At 40.5% G+C, this 23,951-nt stretch overlaps 1 protein-coding gene across 2 annotated transcripts in view; it reads right to left on the bottom strand.

Moving 5' to 3' along the window:
• Positions 1-23,951, bottom strand: part of FRY (FRY microtubule binding protein) — a 449,258-nt gene that overhangs the window by 273,567 nt on the left and 151,740 nt on the right. The gene's annotated exons all lie outside the window — the stretch shown is intronic.

The following is a 23,951-nucleotide window of genomic DNA, read 5'->3' as shown; positions in this document are numbered from 1 at the left end:
ATATAAAAACGATCAAGCTGTCTACTGTGAAATTAATGAAGTAGTATCAAAGTGCTTTGTTCAGCTTAGAGGAAAAGCAATAGAAACTATATAACTAGACAATTCTTGTAAACCAGGAATAAACAATAGTCACACGCCAGGTTATTACAACTGAGATTAAGGACAGTGGTCTAAGGAATTAAGGATATGTTACAGCATCACTTCATTTGGAACTACCACTTTAAAAAGAAGTGTATACCTCACTGAGCATCACAGATTTCACCTTCAAAGACTTCAAAATGACCATCTGTTCATGGAGCTGACTGGTACAGACCCCAGGTTTCTGCCTTTTAGAAGATGGTGGTCTAAGCCCGACAACAGTGGAGCAGAAAAACCCATACATCACCTTCCCTCCCACAGACAATGTTTAACCGTACAGTAGTAGAAAATGTGACTGTGAAGGAGCAAGTATATTTTAGAGGACAGAGAAAGTCTTACAAGGCGTGTTTTTAGAAAGGGTGGGAAATCACCACCCTCCTTTGACCAGACAGGCAGGGCTTTGTGTAGGAGGGTGGGGCTGTCAGAAACTGTCTGAATGATGGAAGGCAGCAGCTTAGCAGGCTAGTGGGAAGAGGGACTCCAACTGCCCGGCTCAGCTTAGGAGGCAGAAGTGAGGTCGAGAGTAATGATCTTTGCAGACCGTCCACAGGGGTGAGATCACTCTGAGAAGCCCAAGGAAACAGAAGTGGAGGGTCATGATTCTGACCCTCAGTGTTAGCTGTGGAGAAACTCAAGCTCATGGTCAGATAAACCCTGCTCCACCCAGTAATGGCCTCAGTGATCCACTTACGTGTTTGACCTATTTCTTTCTCATTTATAAGGTACACATGATACTGCCCTTTACATAAGGTTGTTTCATGATCTTAAAGGAGATTATGTAGATGAAAGGGCTTTGTATTCCCAGGGTGCTAATATTAGATTCTCAGGGCTCCCATCAGTGTAAGAATCAGACAAATAAGAGGGTGAGTGGTCCCTGCTCAGCCCATTGCCCTTAAAGACACATGCTGGCACCTTCCCTCATTGTAATAGCCTGCTGGACTTTTAGTTTTGGGTTTAGGGACATGCCAGGGGTGTCCTGCTGTTTAAGTGGCCATTCATCAACTCCAGGAATGTGCTGGTGGTTTGCCTGAGTCTTATCCAAATGCCACTCTGGCCTTTGGATAAATACAGGATGGGTGGCAACTGTGGTCAAATTACTACTCCACCCTGCCACAAGCCTTATTTTCCACCTTCTTTGCTCCTCAAGGGAGTTTCCCCTTTTTCTTATCCTTTAAAATTATTTTTAAATATTTATTTGTCTATGAATTCTTATATCCTTACCTTGGTATATGATTTTCCCATATATAATTTATATTTTGTGTTCATTACAACAAGGGGTAGCAGAAGCATAAGGGAAGGGACATGGACATGGGCCTTCACCAGACTTCCGGATGAAAGATGAGATGACTAGACAATTCCAATAGTGAGAAATGTATTAGGAAAAAGGCTGAATACAGAATAAGCACAGCAATATGCTCTCCTTTGGCTTTATATCTACACTTCCAGAGGAGGAAACTGAAATTTATCAGGGTAGGTCCCGCAGCAGAGTAATGACAGTAACAGTAACCGTGATTACTACTGGTCCTGTGGTAACACCAAGATTGGAACTCCGATCTGGTGCTAAGCCAGTGATGTCCAACAGAAATGCAATGTGAACCACACACGCAGCGTTCAATTTTTAAGTAGCTACATTAAAATAACCAACAAGCAGGTGAAATTAATTTTAATAATCTGTTTTGTTTAACCCAATATGCCAAAAATCATTTCAATAATTAATGAATATAAAAAATATGAGTGAGACATTTAATATTTTTTGTACCAAATAGTTGGAATCCAGTGGGTATTTGACAGCACATCTGCATTTGGGCTAGCCACATCCATCTTGCAGCTATTGTACACAATATTGTACACAATAGCTACAAGTGGCTAATGGCTCCCTTATTGGACAGTGTAGTCTAGCATGTTCCTAAGTATTTTTGTGCCATGAGCCCTTTTGGCAGTCTGGCGAAGCCCATGAGTTCCTTCTCAGAATAATGTGTTTACATGTATAAAATGTGGAAGACACAGGGTGACAAAGAAAGCAATTATTTTGAAACCTAGTTATTCAACTATTTAAAAAAACACAAAATTGTGGTATCGTATATACCTGCTTCTTCAAATAGTGCTTTAAATAACATTATCCAGAGGCGTAATAATTATAAGAAATTTTAAATAAAATAATGATCATAAATAATATTTCAATATGCCTAAAGCAACTGTAGTGATGATGAAAATATCTGTGACTTCAACTGATAGCAAATTAACTTTGAGTTGTGGAGTTAATTTGGTGGGTCAAACCAAGACACTTTCCTAATGACATAGAATAGGAGGGAATACATTAGAGGGCATCATTCACAGTCAGGTTGAGTACTGTTTCATGAAACCTCTGTTATATTTGTATGTATACATACACACGGTTAAATACTGGGTTGCAATGTAAAATGTACTTTATATTGTGAGTCATGGTTTTAAAAAGTTTGAAATCTTCATACTCTGCTAGTGAGAATGCAAAACGGTTTAACTACTATGGAAAGAATTTGATGGTTCCTCAAAGAGTTAAACATAGAATTAGCATATGACCCTGTAATTTCACTGTGTACACATGCCCCAAAGAAATGAAAACAAGTTATCAAACAAGTATAGACACATGCATGTTCATAGCAGCACTATGCATAATAGCTCAAAGTCTTCAATGTCTATCAATGGATCGATGAATAAACTAAAGGTGGCATATATATGTAATGGAATATTATTCATCCGTAAAAAGGAATGAAGTTTGGGAACATGCTACAAATGGATGAACCCCCAAAATGTTATGCTAATTGAAGAAGGCTGGATACAAAAAGGTCACATATGGTATGATTCTATTTATAAGAAATATCCAGAATAGGTAAATCCATAGAGACAGAATGCAGATCAGCTGTTGCCAGGGGCTACGGGGAGTGAAGAACTGGGAGAATCTGCTTAATGGTGAAGGGGTTTTTACTTTGGAGTGATGGAAATGTGCTGGAACTAGATAGAAGTGGCGGTTGTGTAACACCACGAATGTACAAAATGTCACAGAAGGGTCACCTTAAAATGGTTAATTATATGTTGTTTCACTGCAATAAATTATTCTTATTTTTTAAGTTTGAACGCCTTTGTTCTAGAGGGTCTTTCCATTTGTCGTGTACTCATTTGTGGTGCTGCTACATCCCCACCTAGTGGTAGAGGCACCTTCTGTCTGGACTCCAGGACTCAAGATGCCTGACTGCTAGGAGACCACTTTCATATCACAGCGTGAGTTCAAGATCTGAGGTCACACCTAGGCCCATGCCTAACTGGGATGAATATTTCGTGTCTAGACATTGACAATGATAACCGTCAGTCACCCTGAGCTTCAGGCAGGAAACAAGGACAGTTTTAGTCCTGGCCCTGATATATTTCTCAAGTTACGGAATCTTTCTGGGATTGACTTATCTGTCTATGAAATCAAAACAATACTCCCTACCACAAGGTTATGGTAAAGGTTAATATAAGGTGGCATAAGAAATGCATCCAATACCAGTAGATGCTCATAAAATGTTAGTTCTGTTCCTCATCCTTCCTGATTTCTAAAGATACTTGGTATGAACTTAGGAACCTCCAACAATATGCATCCAAGGGGGCTCCCCTAACTTCTGACTGTCACTGGAAGAAAGAAAAAGACTCTGGGTGTCCAGAAAAAAAGTGGCAGGGACCTGGAGTGATTATGAAAAGGAGAAGACAGAGTACAAGCAGAGAACCCAGGGCAGAAACTCAATATGATACAAAGTCAAGTGACAAAACAGCAGCAGGGACCTGGTGAGCACCAGGTGTATAGAGGGGAGGGAAGAGAGAGGTAAAGGGTCCAGCAGACATTCTCGTTATTGCCACGAATGCTACCTGAAGGTGACAGAGACAGACAGACAGACACACACACACACACACACACACACACACACACACACACACACACACAGAGAATACCAAGAAATACAGAGAGAGAGAGAAAGAGAGAATACCAAGAAATACATAAGGCAAAAATATTTGGATATTTTTGCAAGTGGGCTTGCATGAAAGATTCCAACGTTACAACATGTTCCATAAAATGAAATGGAAGCCTCTAAACTGTGAGACGTGGTTGCAAAAAAACAACCAGAAAAGACAGACAACAAATCATGAGTTTTTCAAATGATGAAGCCAAAGGGAATAAGCAACTCAAAGGGTAAACATGGGAGGAAACAAATCATGAAACTAATTTGAAATCAAATAGCGTAAAATTACCAGAGCAGAAAGCACTTGCTCCCACGTCAGAATATTCAGGATCTGTAGGAAATTCTATAACGTGGTACAATTTGACTTTGGAAAAACATGGGAACAAAATCAAAACAACATTCTTACACCCTTCTAAGAACACTGGCAGGGTCAACGGGGAGGTGGTGAGTGGAAAACCCCACAGGCAGGTCAGGGAAGCAGACCTCCCCACCAGGCCTTCCTGGGCCCAGCAAGCATCCCTCACTGCAACAGTCATTTCTGCCCTGTGCACTCCACAGCCTTCCTGCTTCCCTCCTCCCATCTCGTTCTCAGGGACAACCCTGCCTCCTACATGGCACCGGATAGGAAGTCCCATTTTTCTGCCATCAAATCCACAAAGCCACCTTTGTCCCCTCTCCTGACCCTGTTTCTGCCTCCTGCCCAAGATTGTCACTCCTATGGGTCTCTGGCATCTTAACCCTTCCCTTTCTATAAAATCTTTCTTGCCTTTATGAAAACATAGCCAATACCTCTTGTCTTACAAACAAACAGAAACAAAACAAAAACCCTTATCTTATCCCACATTTCCTTCCAATTCTGATATGGTTTGGATTTGTGTCCCCATCAAATCTCACGTTGAATTGTAATCCCCATTGTTGAAGGTGGAGCCTGGTGGGAGGTGATTGGATCATGGGGTAGATATCTCATGAATGGCTTAGCATCATTTCTCTTGGTACTGCCCTCATGATGGTGAGTTCTCATGAGATCTGGTGGTTTAAAAGTGTGCAACACCTACCCCCTCACTCTCTCTTGCTCCTGCCATGTTAAGGTGCCTGCTCCCCTTTTCTTTCTGGCATGATTGGAAGCTTCCTGAGAGGTCCCCAAAAGCAGAAGCCACTATGCTTCCTGTATAGCCCACAGAACCATGAGTCAAACTTCTTTTCTCTATAAATTACCCAGTCTCAGATATTTCTTTACAGCAATGAGAGAATAGACTAATACAAATTCCTAGCCTACCTTCCTGACTTCCCAATCATCGCTTAATGTCTCAACACAGCTGCCTTTATACGCAGCCTTCAGTTCCTCCTTCCACTCCCCTTCCCCCTTCAGCCCACTTCAGGCTGACCCACTTAGCCAGTGGGCTCTTCTCAGCCCTTAACTGAAACGGCATCTCCGTAGCATTTGATATAGCTCCACACCCTTCTTCTTGCAACTCTCTTTTTCTTGCTTCCGTGACTTTACACTTTCCTGGTTTTCCAGGTGTGGCATTGTTGGTTCCTGCCTAACTCTTCAGTCTCATCTTGCACCTTCCCTGCTACCCAGGACTCCTGCACCTCAGGGCTCAGCAGTGCTGTTCCACCTGCCTAGAGGCCCTCCTCTCTTCCCTTGGCCAAATTCTATTTGCCCTTCATCCATCTAAGTATTGCTTCCTCAGAGAAGCTTTCCCTTAACTCCGTGGTCTAAATCTAGAGCCACAGTTGACATTTCTTATTGACACAAATACTTTATCATAAATTATGCATTTATTGTGCAGCTAGTTTTCAATATGCTTTCTCCCTGTTTGGACTATCAATTTCACTAGGTACATTCTATGTTTATTTTGGTCACCATCTTACTCCTATGTTCTAGGATACAAGGGGGAAACAATAAACATAGCACATGGTAGACACTTAGTAAGTAATTACTGAATGAACAGCCATGGTGTTAAATGAATGAATGAACAGATCTTCTCACCAATGACAGGGAGTCAGAGCAGGTCAGTGACTTTACCCTGGCTGCTTCAGGCCTTTAGTCTTCTCCATGCAAAAGCTGTTCATATTTTTTTAGGCCCTTGGGTATCTGTTTGAACAAAGTCCCATTTGGACTAAGAGAAGCATGATGGAGAATAAGCTGGCAGCAATGGGTGAAGAGAAGCCAAGGAAAGTAAGCTGCTGGAGAAAAATAGTCTCAGTCTTCTCAGTGTTTGAGTTCTTAATTCCCTGACACAACCTCCAACCATGTCAGTTGTAGATGGGGCTCTTTCCCTAGCAGTGTAATGTAGACTTGGATGCCGCAGAAGCTCTATGTGTGGGAGGAAAGGAAATGCATGGGAGGTATGGTGAAAGGGAAAACAAATGGAAGCTCTGAAGACAAGATCAAAATCCAGCATATCTGGGAGGGGTGGATCTTATAAGTCATTGAATCAAATCCACTCATGATATAGATGACAACCTCAAGGCCAAGCTGTAAACAATGTATCCAAGGTCCTCACTGGTGGGAAAACTGGATGGACTAAAATCCACTGCCCTTTTGTGTACCCTCAAATGCCTGTTAAGGTAGAAAGCTGAGACATCGATCCTGTTACTTCTTGCGTGTTAAATGTGATATTTCTCACTGGAGCTATTTCACATCCATGCTATTCAAAGCGAGGTTTTATGTCTACTAAAGACTGCTTACATCAAAGCTATAACATCTCTAGTGAGTCTGAAACTCTTTTTCTACTTCAGAATAACTGGAGGTACTACAAAGCCCCAGGACAGGTATCTAACTAGGATTGGCCACCCTTATCCTTTAAAACACTGTTAGTAAGATCCTGTTGATTTGAATGCTGATGGGGGCGGCGGGGGGGAGGGGCCCCGTGGGCAGGGCATTCCTTGCTGCTCTTGTTCACTCAGGTTGGGAGAAATCAGCTTGACAGATTCAGCCGCAACCAGCAGCAGACAGCTCTTTCCTCATGTTTAGTTATTTCGCTTTTACTTCTCATAGCCAAGTTTCTTAGAAACTTCTCTGTCTCTCCCTCCTAATCCCCTTCATTCCAACTTACTGCCATTCCAGCACATTGGGAATGAGTGTGTCGTAACTACCAATGCCTAAGCCCTATGGAACTTTCCAGTCCTCACTCTACTTGGCCTCTTGACAGCATTTGGCATTACTGGTCAAGTCTTCTTTTTTGAGACGTTCACTTTACTTGGCTACTGTGACATTTGTCTCCTCTGTCCTCCTACCTCTGTGACTATTTGTTCTCTTTGCATTGGGGGCTCCTTTTCTATCCCTCCCTGCAATGGCAAGAATAACTCAGAACTCCATATTCAGCCCCTTTCCTTCTTATATATAAATATTGCCTAGGATGATTCATCTGAACCCACAGCTTCACCTATTGTCTGACGTTTCCCAAATTACTTTTACACCTCAGACCTCTCCATGGAAGTTCACATCCATATGTTACCTCTTTACATCTTACTGTCCACCTCAATCCGGATACTCCTCAGGTACCTGAAATTCAACATGGCTACATCTGAGCTAACCACTTTCCTTCCCCAGTTCTTACTTTCTCCTTTATTGCCTGAATGACATGATCATTTTCTAAGTCACTCAAGTTAGAAATTCAAGACTTTTCTTCCTTCTCATCCCCCAGATTCAAAGACTCAGCAAGCCCTGTTGAATCTACCTCTTAAAAATTGCTTGTATCTGTTTTCTCATCCTCTTTCCTACCATCATTCTATTAATTAAGGTATTTGTAATACTTCACTTGGATCAATGCAATAGCCTTCCTATTGGCTCAGTCCTCATAACTGCTGCCAGATTGTTACAACATTTCTCAATCCCTTTTGAGATAAAGCCCAACCCTTGGTTGCCATACAAGACCCCTTCCCACCTCTCTAACTTCATGCAACCCTGTGCTTCAGCTATAGGGAACTGTCTGCAAGTCTGCCAAAACACCAGGCTGTGGACTACTGTTAGGTCCTGCACTATACATTCTGCTTTTCCTTCCTCTTAATTCCAGCTCTAACCCTTACCCATTCTTCTGAGAAGCTCTGACTGACTTCCCCAGGCAAAGTGAAATACCCTTGCTTTGGGTCCCAGTAGTACTTGTTACCTGATCTTGTGTTTGTAGTTTACTTCTCTGTCTCCCCACTAAACTGTAAGCCCCTTGATGGAAGTGGAAGGCTGAGTCTCTCATTTCTGAATTACCAGCCTCTAGCATAGTGCCTGGTACATAACAGATTATAAAACATGCTAGCTGAATAAATAAATTTAAGTATAAACATGAGGTTTATTTTTGTGGGTGAGCTCAGAAGCATTGGGTATGACAGCATCCCTTTCAATACATTAAATATATAAAATACAATATTCTTTTGGTATGTATCTGCCAAGTGATTTTTTGTAGAAATCTACAGAAAGAGTGAAACAATTCTTTCATACAAACCAAAGGCTAGCAATCACATGACAGTATGGAATATTGTGTTTTTATTAAAATATCTAATCTAAGAGATACAAATTCTAGAGATTAATTTTGAAATCTTCTGTTACTAACCACAAAATTTCCTTAAATGCCACATGTTCAACCCATAGAAAACAACAAGGCAGACGCAGGAGGTATCCATGAATCTTACAATGCCCTCCAAACACTTGTCAATGGTGAGGCTTAATTTTGCTGGAACATGCTTACCTAGCTGATCATTCATGAAAGAACAGCTCCAGCCAAGAAAGACTTTATGTCTTACTCTGAGGTTTTCTTTTCCAAAAAGGAGCTAGCTAGCTCATTAACACACCTTCACATCATGCAAAGGTCCACAATGTCTTTGAATTTCCCACATGGAGAAACTGTGGCATTTAAATTTGATGGTTATGGTCAAGGAATGAGTTCAGACATTGTTCTTGTTTTTGCAAACTTTCTTCTGAGGACCAACTGAGGTTATATCAGAGGCATTTCTTCAGAGAGTCTAGCCATGAAGCAGTTACAGTTTTATTCATTTGCTCTGGGTGGTTGCTCTTCTTAAACCCTGAGTCTACTATGTTATCTGCTGTGGTAACCAGCAGGCTGGTGGACAGGCACAGCCCCGCTGGGATATTGGAACCATTGGAACCACACAGACAGCACAGGCTGAGCCATGCCCACCCTGCACAGCATCACCTGCACACTCTGCTCCTGATAGGGCCACCACTTAGGGCCTGATACATGTAAACACTTGGAAGCACGAGAAGTGTTTGCTTTGTAACAGAAAAAAAATCCCGATATTTCTCAGGATGCATAATGCCCAGAAATATCCAAGAAGAGCTCAGGGCAAGCCAACTATGTCTAAAAACTGAACTGGCCTCAGGAGGTAAACTCACCCCAGGTTTTGCTTATTAAATCATTCACAACTAATGGGATAGCTCCTGCAGAAGTTAGATGTAGGTGTGAGGGAAGTCAGTAAAGAATTTGAGTTCTTATCCAAATTTCAAACTACTCTGACCCTTACCCAACTCCTATGCTTTACTCAGAGGATGAAAATAATAGCACTTGTAGGACTGATTGCTAATAACAGGCTGCATAATACATTACAAAGGGGTTTTGTATCAGGTAAACTACTAACTCTCACAGGCTCACATTGAAGCACAAAAAGGTATGTCTCAACTTCTCTCCCATTTCATTAAACAAACGTGTGTGTGTATAGGTATGTATATATCATTCACACACACACACACACACACACACACACACACACATCCTGGGGTTAACTCCTTAGCCAATCAAGAATGCAACCTTAGCAGTATAAAAAACACCCTTTTCTCATGTATTTTTAGTTAACAACCACAACAAAATAGGGCAAGTCTAGCAAAGAGCAATCTGGTTCTTTGTTACACTTTCTGAAATGCAGCAGTGTAGAATAAGCACCAGCTCCACACCAGCCACAGTGGCCTCCTTGCTTTTCCTTGAAAAGACCCAGCCCAGGGCCTTTGCATTTGCTCTTCCTTCTGCCCAAACTTCCTCTCTCCAGGTATCCATATGGTTTGCTCTTTCTCTTTCTTCAGTCTCTGCCTATCAATAAGATGTTCCCTGACCATCCAATACAAGGTGAAATTTCCTTCCCCTGTCACTGTAACTTTCTTCTGTTTCTATATTTTATTCAAAGCATATTTCACTCTCTGAATAATACATATTTACATGGTCTTAGTCTCCCACCCTCCCCCACCAGAATATAAGATCTGCGAGGGAAGGAGCTGTGTCTATTTTATTCACTGCTGTAATTTTAGCACCCAGAACAATGCCTAGCATGTGATAGGTGTTTAAGGAATATTCAATAAATAAATAAATAAATAAATAAATTTTGTTGCAATTTAACTTATTCTGTGTTATACAAAAATGTGTCAAATTAGCAAGTAAATTAATGTCAAATAATGTCTACATTAGCAAATGCTTACAACAGTACCGCTCTGCTGATGAACCTTGACAAGCTATGGTCCATGCTAAATTAAAGGTCAAGTGTGACTGCCTCCGAAAACATTTCATTTTCTCCACTGCTCTGGATGGGTAACCCTGTGATGACCAAGGGTGATGTGCCTGCTGGATGATTCCAATCCCCAGTTCTCTAAATTTGATTAAACTCTCCCTACTCCAACTAAAAAGAGAATCAGCTCAGTGGACTGGCAGCTGAGAGATCTGGAGTGCCTCTTACCCAAACACTGCGTTCGATGGCCAAACACAAACGTGGGAACTGTCTATGTGGGAGACCAGGTAGAGCCAGGGCAGCAAGTACAGAATTGGCCATTAAAGCCAAGGATGCCCAAGGTAAGGAGAAAGAGGGCATCACAGAACTGGCCTGGGTAGGTTCTGGCCTTGGACTCACACTTTCCAGGTGATTGGAGTGGGCCTACATGGGCAGGTTAGATCCATGTGAAAGGAGCTGATGAACATCACCTTGGAGCCTCGGCCCTGCAAAACGTAGGCATTCCGGTTTGTAAGTGACGTTCTTTCTGGTTAGATTGAAAACAACTTCTATTTCCCCACATTATGAGTGAAATACTTTAAATGAATTTGACCTTTTAAAAATCATCAGGCAGACAAATTGAAAGGCCTTTTGTGATCAATGTGGTACAGCCAGAGGAACATTTAAGACTCGGCTGGTGAAATAGAAAACTTAGCAGTGGGCAGCATTAATCTTGTTAATATTTCTAATAAGAGTCTCACTTTATATATGCTGGCTAGATCTTTATCTATGTGTAGCTAATGGATGTTACTGTTAGCTCTAGGACAACAATGGTACTGTTCTGTCCTGTTAGATATTTTTATTGATGACTGGGATAAAGCCAGAGGTGTCATACTTATCACATTTAGGAATAAAGTGAAGGATGAGGGCACTAAATATAACAAATAACAGCCAGGATCTCTTCTATAAATGGTTGGGGTAGGGTGGAATAATAGGCCAGATATCTTAAAAATAATGTTTTATTGCAGGGTAAATGCCAAAATGCATACCCCACCAAAAAAAAAAAAACTATCAAGAGTAGGATGTCTCTTCCACTATTTATCTGTTCATTCACTTTATAGTACATCTTACAATTTGTAATTATATATTTGTTTGCTCACTTGTTCACTGACAGCCTTCACTAATGTATGTTAAGTTCCAAGAGACACGGACAATGTCTACTTGGTTCCCTGCTGTATCCCCAGTGTGACTAGACAAAAGAATAAATTATGCAAAGGATAGGAGAAGACAAGCCTAAAAAAACAAGCTGTGTAGAGACTTGGGATTTCTCATAGACTGCAAGCTCAACATCAGTCAACCATGCTGGGACTATCAAAGGTAAACTAGATGTCTAGAACATGGGATGGGACCATCTTGCCTGGTTATATTCATGGAATTATCCTCCCACTTCTGTGGGTTCCAAAAGACAAGGGATATGTGTTAGGGGCTGACTTGTGCCCCCCAAATCCATATGTTGAAGTCCTAACCCTCTGTACTCAGAATGTGACTGTATTTGGAGACAGGGCTTTTAAAGTAACAACTAAGATAAAACAAGGTCATTAGGGTAGACCCAATCCAATATGACTAGTGTCCTTTTAAGATGATTAGCGGCCAGGCGTGGTGGCTCACTCCTGTAAATCCCAGCACTTTGGGAGGCTGAAGCAGGTGGATCAACTGAGGTCAGGAGTTCGAGACCAGCCTGGCCAACATGGTGAAACTCATGGGTCCCTGTAATACCAGCTATTCGGGAGGCTGAGGCAGGAGAATGGCTTGAACCTAGGAGGAGGAGGCTGTAGTGAGCCAAGATTGCACCACTCCACTCCAGCCTGGGTGACAGCGTGAGACTCAGTCTCAAACAAACAAACAAAGGAAAGAAGATTATCACACACATACAAAGAGCATGGGAGGACACAGGGAGAAGATGGCAATCTATAAGGCAAGGAGAGAGACCTCAGAAAGAACCAACCCTGCCAGCACCTTGATCTGGGACTTCTAGCCTTCAGAAATGTGAGAAAACAAATGTGTGTTGTTTAGCCAAACAGCCTGCGGTACCTTGTTATGGTGGCCCTAGCAAACTAATACATAGGAACAACTGTTTCACCAACCAGGAGCGTACATTGAAAACCAGGTGACTCGAGAGGGCAACAAATACTTTCTTCAAACACCTAAACAATCATTATGTGTAAGGAAATATAAGGAAAAGCTTTCTAACAAAATAACACATCTGAAAATGGAATGAACTTGATATATAATTTACTTATTTATTGAATGTATTGTTTACTGTCTGACTCTTCTGGGGTGGTGTAAGCTCTACCAGATCAGACACAGTAAACAGGTGTTCGGTAAATATGTTGAGTGGATCAATTTCCTCTGGAAGTAATGATTTTCCTGTCACGGGAGGTATTTAAGCAGAAGCTGAACACATCTGCCATGAGGATGTTATTGAGAAGCTGCATGCACAGGGCACATGGTTAGGCTACTTCAAGGTCCTTTTTCAATGTTGAAATTTTCTTAATCTGGTTTCACTTTTACTAATGAATCAAATATAGGTATTCCTCACAGAAAAGGTCTACATGTTCATAGAACATGTTCACAGACCTCAGAGAAAAGGTCTAAATTTGTTCTCATCTAAAGATTCTATCAAAGTTATCAGGGCCATACACTTATATTTTGCATTTTCCCAAGCTTAATGTGTTATCCATCCATTGTACCTTCTAACACCTGAGAAAAAATAAATTTTAAGTAAAATTGACTACATATATTGTTTTCTTAAAGCCAACGCATTTCAGTTTATTTATTTATTTTTTTAAAGGAGATAGATGTTTCTTCTGGTTCCATTTCTATTTCTTAGGTCTGTTTAATTTACAGCATGCGCTCCAAGAGCTGAAGACTGTGGAGTCTTAATAAATGTCTAAGATGAATAATTAATAATGTTAAAAATTATCATCATCTTCCTATACTCCTGAGAGTAGTGGCAGATGGTGAATTCTGGCTGTGCCTAATTCTAGCTGTGCCTGTGGCTGCCCATATATCTTTCAATAAGCCAGCATTCAAAGAACAGAATGAAACTCACAGGAATCTCATGAATTCTGCTGTTGTTATTCCAAAGGTTCTTTTGGCAGAGACCCTGAGCCAGCAGATGAGCTGTATACTTTCTCACAGCAATTCAGTTAAAAAAAAAAAAATCACCAGACGACCTCACAGCAGTTTAAAAAAAAAATAGGCCCGTCCTTGAATACGAAAGAGTAAGAAAGACAGGACACCCTCCAACTTCCACTCCAATGAAGAAGATGAGTTCCAATGTTAATGTTAAGATTTTAGGTTTTTCACATAGCTCTGAAATACTGAGGATTACAATGTTCAGGTAATTAAAGAGCACAAACGTTTTTGGTAAATACAATTTCTGTTTCATAATTCACTTTGGCAGATGTTTAACATTTGCCTGCTCCTGCAAACTTTATTTTCAACTTGCTAAAATTCTGCCATGTGCCAAGAGCGATACTACATATGGGTCTATTATGGCAACTTCTGCAACCCAACATATGTCTACATTTGCAGTACCTTTGTTCATATTAGTTGTGCCTCCAAAATATTTATTGTCACTCTAAATAGAACCAAAGAAACTATTAACATTGGTTGACAACTAGATTTGGAAACTTGGCTATGAAATAGATGGTAATAAATCAAACGTTTATAATTCCGGAAAGAAGTGATCAATAGTAAAAGGCAAACTGTGTTGAATAAATCCTAGTTGTCAAATTTCCCACCCAACTTCCACAGCCTGCACTGTGAGCATGAAGGCATTGGGAAAAATGCATTGCAAACAAAGTGGAGTTGCTAGGAACAGGGTTATCTGTTTCATCTTTACCTTCGTCATTGGGCAGTCAGCTCTAGGCAGGGCTGGTACTACACAAAATGTTACTTGAGGCTCTGGGTCTCAAGCAATGTTCATTATTCTGTCCAGTGATTTCTGAACTGTTATATATATCATTTTTATTTTTATTTATTTATTTATTTATTTATTTTTGAGACAGAGTCTCGCTCTTTCACCCAGGCTAGAGTGCAGAGGCATGGTCATAGCTCACTGCAGTCTCAACCTCCTGGGCTCAAGCAATCCTCCCATCTCAGTCTCCCAAGTAGCTGGGACTACAGGCATGTGCCACCATGCCTGGCTAATTTTTTTTCAAAAATTTTTTGTAGCAACCATGTCTCGCTATGTTGACCAGGCTGGTCTCAAACTTCTGGCCTTGAGTGATCGTCCCGCCTCAGCCTCCCAAAATGCTGGAATTACAGGCATGAGTCACTGCACCCAGCCATAAATCATTTTTAGAGGGGGATTTGAAGGAAGGGGTTATCCTGCACATTGCAAAGGATTGAAGCAACACTAGCATGGCGAAACCACACCTGATTCGGATTCAGAGGATCTATGGTCAAGTCCAATCTCACTGATGAACTGGTTGGAAACTCTGAGCACGTCGCTTAAGTTCCCTATACTTCAGTTCTTGCTCATATAAACATAAGAACATTAATAATACATACCACTTAGGACTGTAGTAAAGATAGAGACAGTATAAATGTGTAGCATGTAGGCATCATAATTATAACATCCTTATACTAATGATAGTGTTTATTGCATGATTGCTAGGTATCAGCAGTCACTGTGCTGAGTACTTTTCATGCATTATCTCACTTAATCCTCATAATTTTATGAGTATTTTATCTCTATTTTACAGATGAAGAAACTGAATTTAGAGAATCCAAGGTCACTCATAATAAATACTTGCCTGATATGATGTAATTTTTATGAGCTTTAATGGTTCTATGACTCAACACAAATTGTACCTACTCTTAAAGAAGTTAAATATCTTATTTTAATCCAATAAGGGACCTAACATCCATTAAGTGCCTTCTTTGTGCCACACAATAGGCTGTTATGACACTTAATCCACAGACCTGTAGTGTGTTTATGGGTAAGGTATTACCTCCATTTTAAAGATGGGAAGCCTGAAGTGAATTGTAGTAAAGTTATCGCCCTAGGTGGCACAGCTATAAGTGACTCCTGATTCCAATTCAAGCTTAGCTCTCCATGTGGCCTTCCTTTAACTCCATATTCTCATCTATTCTAACTTTAGTTAACTGAATGAAGGCAATAAAAAATCATAAAATATAATAGTAAAATGATACAGTAAAAAAAAGATAACATTTTCTCTTATCTAAATCTTGCTTTTTGATACTTGCATGACTACTAAGCATTCAATCCAAAATCTGGCCGTGAACATTTTATTTTTACTGACACAAATAAGTAAAATAAAAAACAAACCTCTGAAGAGAATAGTTTTTAAAAAAGGTATAACATAAGATTAACATCAGATCCTTTAAAGTTAATTTTGGCCAAAACAAAATAATCTTTGAGTTTGGCCCTCACTCTGCCAACCAACTTTCCTTACATTTTTCCCCAATAGTCATACTCTTCCTCCTCCAACCCACCATCATCCCTGGCCACTGCTCTGCTGCCTGCCTTCCACACCTATCATGTTAATTGCCACCTCTAAACCTTTGTTACATTTTTCTCCCTTTGCTGAGGATGTGGTCCTCTTCACCAGTTCAAATTCCACCCATCACTTAAGATGAGCTCAAGTCCTATCATTCCATGAGCCTTCTGACTATCCTTATTACTCATTATAATCCCTTCCTTGGACTCTTACTGTATCTATCAACATCACTATTCCACCTGGCACTTAGTCATTAGCTTTAATGTTTCTAGATGTTAGTCCATCACTCCAAATGGATGACAACACCCCAGGGGATGGAGACTGTCTTTATTGTTTTTCTCTGCCCTATTGTACCAAGAAGCTCTCAATAGTTTTGTAACAATGGAAAAGAATAATTTTCTTTAAAGGAGAAAAAAACACACAGTCTGTAAATGCTGCTAGCATCTCTTTTCTTACATGTTATTTTTAAATGATATCAATAAAAATTTCAACACACAAAGAAAGACAACCTGCTCCAACTAGGCATAGATCACTAGCTATGTTCTAGGTTTGTACAATCCAGCATTTAATAGCTTAACAGTAATATTTTAACAATGAAGTCTGATAACAGTGGTATGTATTACTAATTAAAATATAAGTTCCTTTGAAAATAGAGGAGATTGTTCACGAGCTTTTATTTATTCAACAGACCAATCACCAATATATTGCCTGACACTCTGTTAGATCCCCTTGACACAGTAAGATACACCTTGGCCCTTGATAGGCTTATGATCTAGTAGCAAGACAAATGATGATCATTCAATATGAAGGTGGCTATAACATAGATTTCTACAATAATTACACTCTTTAATAAAGCAAAATCACACTCATTACAAAGCAGCCTCAATGTTCTATAATAGTGTTTCTCACTGTGTAGGCTTTTTCAAAATTTGTGGGGTGGTTTTGTCATCCTAGTGATGGGGGAGGGTGCTACTGACATTCCATGAGCAGAAGGCAGAACCTGCTTGATGCCCTGCAAAGTGTGGTGCTCTCCTGCACAATGAAAAATTGTCCCACATCTCACCTGACTTTCAAATACTCCTCCTTGTCATTCTTGGAGATAAAAAACTTACAATGATCTAAGTCTGGAAGCTATCTGTTTTACATATAAAGAAAATATTTTTGCCCAAGTTTAATGTCTTTAATATTTTCAAGGCATGCATTAGCATGTAAGTTGAGGAAAAACTGTACTTGGTTGTGTTTGAAGCTTTAACAGCAATTGACCATCAATTTGGGAAATTATAACACCTGGGAAATTATACAGGGGAAATTATATAGGGCCTCACCTGGCCCACACCTGGCCCATACCTGTGACAGTCCACCTGGGGCTGAGGGGGCGGTGCATCCATGGTGGCTGTGCGAGAGGTACACACATCCTACTATCTCAGCATGCCTCCCATGTAATGGTGTCAGAGTACTGATGGGTTGAAATTCAGAGTAGTTTACCGTGGATTACTGTTCTTACCTTTCTCTTGTATCCTAAAGATAGGGATTTAAATACATATATATTTTAAAAAGTTATATGTATAGGTGAGTTGTATTATCTTTGAATTCCACTTCAAGACAGTAAATGAGGCATGCCTAAATGTTACAAAAAAAGGAAGTAGGTCTAATAGGCTGAAAATATTTAGCTCTAGGTTCTTCAAAGAAATCTAAAGACAAAGTTCCTAAAGAAGCTGTTATGGTCAGCTTGAGAGGGATGAAAAAATTCAATCAGGAGAGGAGTCAGGGAATAAGAAGACATGATAATTTATACTATGAAGACATATTTATTAAACAATAGGAACCCAAACAGGCTTAAAATATATATTTGCCTTCAAGAGTTTGCAACACAACTCTTGAAGGCAAATATAGAACTAAATATGCAAATACTATATGTAGTTTCTTGCAAACTAAAAGTAATCTGACACTAAAAACCTGAATTTAATAGAGAAGGTATTCCCATTTCATTTAATTCTCAGGGGACAACTCCGATGGGCCACCAGGCAGATTGCAAGAACAAGGCAGTAACATTTAAGAAACAGATTAACTGAGGCAGAAAGGCGCTAAGGGGATAACTGAATTGATTCATCATATCAATATCAAAATTAAAATCATATTAATATATACTCAGTAAATAACTATAATGTAGATTCATTTTGGGTGCTTCCACAATTCTATTTTAAAACAATTTTACGATAAGAATACATAAAAATCCCAAGCATTTGAAAGGGAAACTGTTTGTTTTAAATAAAGGCTCTGCACATTTGTTATTTTGAGGTACATCAACTTGGACTTCAGGATCAATATATGATGTTAGCATAGGGAAGTTTAAGCAAGAATTGAGCCACATTGAAACTCATGGCACTTTAGTAAGACTAAATAAAAACACACTGGCTAGGCTATAAAATCTGACAAATTAATAATCTGAACAAAAACTACAGCTCAAAAAATTATTTTATTGGGAAGGAAAACACTAACCCACAAAAATGGTTCTTTTGATGTATCACCAGCTAAAAGACTTTTGTTCACAAATATTATTTTGTACACAATATTAACCCTATTTGTAGAATATAACATGTCTGTTTCTTGAGAGACTAATACAATTTTGATTCCTTCCTCGGGGTAAAAAAGATGTAACTGAGTTAGAGAGGTGATCCATCCTAACTGGTTGTCATTTTTTATCTCTTTACTGCATAGGTTTGGGTTGCTTCAGGACTGGGAGCATCCTGGCCTGAAGTGACACTGGATTCTTCTTGTTGCTGCTGAGTGGAGCCACTCAGCAACCTCAATCTATGCAACTAGGCCACTCTGTCCTGGACCTGCCATGACACTCACGGACTTTTAGGCAATGCAATTTGATTTACTGTGTTCTTAAAGTGTTATTATAACTGAACCATGTAACCTACATTCTTGAACATTCTGGAAGAAAAAGTGGCCTACAAGGGAGAGCTTATTATTATGCCCAGATAAGGTAATCATAAAAGCCAGGAAGCATGTTTCCTCCTGACTTCTGCTCTTAAATAATCTCTTCTACATGATCAAGAATTTATCTCAAAACGTTCCCATATACTAGGCTGAATAAGGATGTCAGCGCGGCCCTAGTAGAGATTCCCAACTAAATTCTATCTTAGTGCCAAGCAAGAAAGCTCTCTAGGATTGTTTTTAACGGTGTACTTTCCCCCTCCTCCACAGGAAACACAAAACTGGGAAAATATCTGTCAGGAAGCAAAATAGAATCTAGATATTTTTAAAAGAATCTAAAAGTAATTCTTTTTTTGAAAGCCCCAACCATGGCAAGGAAAGAAAAGTAATTCTTTTTCAGAACAGGACAATGTAATTTCAAGGAAAAATATAATTTAGGTCTCATTTTTTATTAAAGTGGAATTATAAGGTATAATTACACTGACAATAACATCTGGTATGAGGTACTACATTATAGTTTAACAAGCACATGACTATATATTGTCTCATTTAAGATTCATAATACCCCACTGGAGTTCTAAGCAGCGAAAAAATTAGACCCATTCTACCAATTAAGAAACTGAGGCTTTGAAAAACCAGTTCTGCCACCGAAATGGGCAGGAGAAGGCAGATATCAAGGTGAAGGTTTATCTCATACAAGTGAAGGGCCAATGACTACCCTTTCAGAGTGCTAGCCTGTGACATGCTCCCATCATACCGTCAAAGGCACATGGGGGCTCCAGGCACAAACTCAGGTGAGCACACGCTTCCTGAGAGGTATAGTAGTGAGAGGCACCAGAGTACAGGGCCTGGAGCCTGGACCCCAGGTGGGAATCCTGCTAGGCTACAGCCTTGCCATGTGACTGGGAAGGTTACTGCACCCTCTGAGCCTCAACTTTCTCTTTTTTTTACTTTTATTTTAGGTTCGGGGGTAAACGTGGAGGTTTGTTATACAGGTAAACTCATGTCACGAGGGTTTGTTGTACAGATTATTTCATCACCCAGGAATTAAGCCCAGTACCCAGTAGTTATATTTTCTGCTCCTCTCCCTCCTCCCACCCTCTGCCGTCAAGTAGACACCAGTGTCTGTAGTTTCCTTCTTTGTGTTCATAAATTCTCATCATTAGCTCCTGCTTATAAGTAAGAAAATACAGTATTTGGTTTTCTGTTCCTGCGTTAGTTTGCTGAGAATAAGAGCCTCCAGCTCCATCCATGTTCCCATGAAAGACATGATCTCAGTTTTTTTATGGCTGCACAGTATTCCATGGAGTATATGAAATACTATGCATTTTCTTTTATCTTCATCATTTTCTTGTCTTTTTATCTTTATCATTCTCTTTATCCCATCTGTCATTGATGGGCATTTAGGTTGATTCCATGTCTTTGCTATGTAAATAGTGCTGCAATGAACATGCGTGTGCCTGTGTCCTTATGGCAGAATGATTTATATTCCTCTGGGTATATACCCAGTCATGGGATTGTTGGGTTGAATGGTAGTTCTGCTTTTAGCTCTTTGAGGATTGCCATACTGCTTTCCAGGGGCTCACCTTTCTATAAAGTGGAGTATAGCAATAATATCTATGTCAGTGGGTCAATGTCGTGGTTATAAAGCACACAGTAAAAACTCAAAAATGCCAAAGATTACTGTTATACCTTTGCAAGTACTAGAAAGCTCTTTCATTACCAAATTTATTTCTAATATAAAAAATAAAATGACTCAGGCCTGTCATGGCTGAGCAGAAACAAGGATTTCTGGGGAAATGGTCTGATTATAAATTAGATTAAGAAGGGACAGGTGTATGCACAGATGATGGGGTTTTACACTACTTTATGCATTTATGTTCTGGACACAGGCCGAGAGTTACTGGCAAAGGGAAATCAGTGTTTGCTCAAGGAACAAGTCTGTACCACAGAGCAAGCCAGCAGAGAGAAAGGCCTGGGGTCTGAGGGGTAGTCACAGATCCTGGCTTCTCTTGCATCACTGAGGCATGCCTGCAACGGACATCTTCCTCAGCCCTTGACACATTGATTTAGTGAATGCGTTAGATACTTGGGCAGATTTAAACAAACAAAAAAAATTTTCTGCTATTTCTTCATATTCTAATGCCCTTTTTGAGATCCCAGCTTCTGAGAATAACTCTCAAGACCAACTTTCTCATAAACCGTGGTTAAAAAAAATCATTTCACTTATAATTTACCTTTTGCATTTTTTGTGTGTTCTTAAAAAAAATCTCAAACATCCCATCTAACATTACGTTGTTGAAACTTTGGTGATTTCTGTATAGAGATTACATGAGTTAAAAAATAAACTTTTAAAGTTTAAAAAAGTTTAAATAAAAATAAACTTTTAAACTTGGGTAGTCCATATTTTCTTCAGTGGCACTGGTTATAAGGCTATTGGCAGTTCTACAGAATTTAGGTAATTAGAGTCTAGTGCTAAAAAAGTACACATGTGGCCGGGCCCAGTGGCTCACACCTGTAATCCCAGCACTTTGGGAGATCGAGGTGGGCAGATCACTTGAGGTCAGGAGTTCAAGACCAGCCTGACCAACATGGTGAAACCCCATCTCTACTAAAAATACAAAAATGAGCCAGGTGTGGTGGTGGGCGCCTGTAATCCCAGCTACTTGGGAGGCTGAGGCATGAGAATCACTTGAACCTGGGAGGCGGAGGTTGCAGTGAGCCGAGATTGCGCCATTGCACTCCAGCCTGGGCGACAGAGTAAGACTCTGTCTCAAAAAAGAAAAAAAAAAAGCACACATGAACATGTATTCCCTCACATTGGAGCTCACTTCACCACCACAGATAATAAGCATAAATTTAGAGTTGTCTCTTTTAAGTCTGTGTCCTACATCCTGCAGGAGAGCTCTCTATGGCAAGGGTTGTCTTTTGCAAGTCATTTATATTCTAGTAGCACCAGCGGTAGTTCTGCACTCAAACCTCCTGCAGTGGCTCTTCCCCCTCATGCCAAGTTCCTGACTGTATCTAGAGTTCATGTGTTTGCCCCAGTGAGGAACAACACTAGCCATGGTCCAGGTCCTGAGAGCCAAGCCTCACAGAATCCTTGGCAACAAAGAATTCCACCACTACCCCTTGGACCCTAAAAGTGGCTGTGATGTCAATGCCAGCATTTTGGTTTTCTCTTTGGCTCATGCAATCCACCCCAGTTCTCGAGGGCACCAAAATACACTGCTGAGGCTGGCAGGGCAAGCAAGCACTTCACTTCCCAGCCAGAACAACCAGGCCATGGGAGGTGACAAAACCATCACAGGCCCCTGTCACCACCACCTGCCTACACTGATGATAAGCCCCTTCCAAAGCTAATCAGTTGCTCACTCTTTTGGAAGAGTTGAATTCCTCCAGATTGCTCCAGGCTTGCAAATCTCCCAGGGGTTGTACAATGCACAGGTCTCAGTCCCAAGCAGCCCCCAGCCTCAGGGAGCTTTATCTTCTCTCCAGCTGGGTAGGTGACACCTAGTGGTAGCAATTAATAAAACTTCCCAAAGGAGAGGATGTTTGAGGTCACTGACCAGTGGTGGAGGTGAATTTCAAACTCCAGTTCTATGAATCTGTGCTCATTCCAGCCCTTCACTCTGTCTATATGAGATATGATCCCTAAAGGGCTTTATATTTGCAATGCATTTTCTTATACATGATATTCTAGGCATCTAACAATAATCCTAGGAGGTGACAGTTATTACACAATAGCATATTATGAAAAAATCTCCTTGATTATTTCACTTTCTCTTTATAAGAAATGATGCAGTAGGCAGAAATTATAAAGCTGCTCCCCGAACATGTCCTGCTCTAATCCCTGGAATATGATGAAATATCATCCCAGGATCATTTTAGACAGCAGAAATGATCTTAAAATACGGAGAGTATCCAGGTGGGTGTCATCTAATCACATAAGCCCTTAAAGGTAGAGAGCTTTCTCTGGTTGGTGGCAGAAGGAAACGGAGGGACCTGAAGCATTAGGGTCACTGCTGGCTTAAAGATGGAGGGGCCACATGGAAGAAAGGCAGGCAGCCCCAGGAGCTGTCCTATGACTGAATATTTGTGTCCCTCCTCTCCTAATTTATATGTTGAAACCCTAACTTCCAATGTGATGATATTGTCAGACGGAGCCTTTGGGAGGCAATTAGGGTAGGATGAGGTCATGAGGTTGGGATCCTGGTTTGGTGGGATTAGTTCCCTTAGAAGAGATACCAGACAGCTCTCTCGCTCCCCCAACCCCTCCAATGTGAGGACACAGCCAGAAGGCATCTATAAGCCAGAAGAGCATCCTCATGATAATGTGACCATGCAGGCACCTTGATCATCGACTTCCAGTCTCCAGAACTGTGAAAAAATAAATGCCTGTTGTTTAAACCAGCCTGTGGTATTTTGTTACGGCACTTGAGCACACTAAGACAAGCTGACAGCCAACAAAGAAAGAGGGACCTCGGTCCTACAACTGTAAGGATATGGATTCCTCCAACACCCTGAAAGAGTCTGGAAATGGATTCTTCCCTGTAGCCTCCAGGTAAAAGCCCATCTGGATCAAAACCTTCATTTTGGCCTTGTGGGACCTTGAGCAGAGGATCAAGTTTTAACCCTGGGTTCCTGATCCAAAGAAAACTGAGATAACAAGTGGATGTTGTTTTAAGTGGCTAAATTAGTGGTGATTTGTCACCAATAATAGAAAACGAAAGCCCCAGAATCAGGACTCCATCCTTTCAAACACACGCGCATACGCGCGCACACACACAGGCACACACCCCATCCTATCCTGGTACTAAAGGGCTACTCTGAGCTAGTTATCATATTTCCCTCCTTTCTGGTTATTCCAGTGGCCACTCACCTACTTCCTGCTCTCATTATCTTTATCTGCATTCTTATCCGGCTTCCCTCCTTC

The sequence above is a fragment of the Pan troglodytes genome, chromosome 14, assembly GCF_028858775.2.
Source record: "Pan troglodytes isolate AG18354 chromosome 14, NHGRI_mPanTro3-v2.0_pri, whole genome shotgun sequence".
Lineage (NCBI taxonomy): Eukaryota > Metazoa > Chordata > Mammalia > Primates > Hominidae > Pan > Pan troglodytes.
Note: the sequence above shows the minus strand (reverse complement) of the source record. Positions and strands in the feature narration are given on the sequence as shown.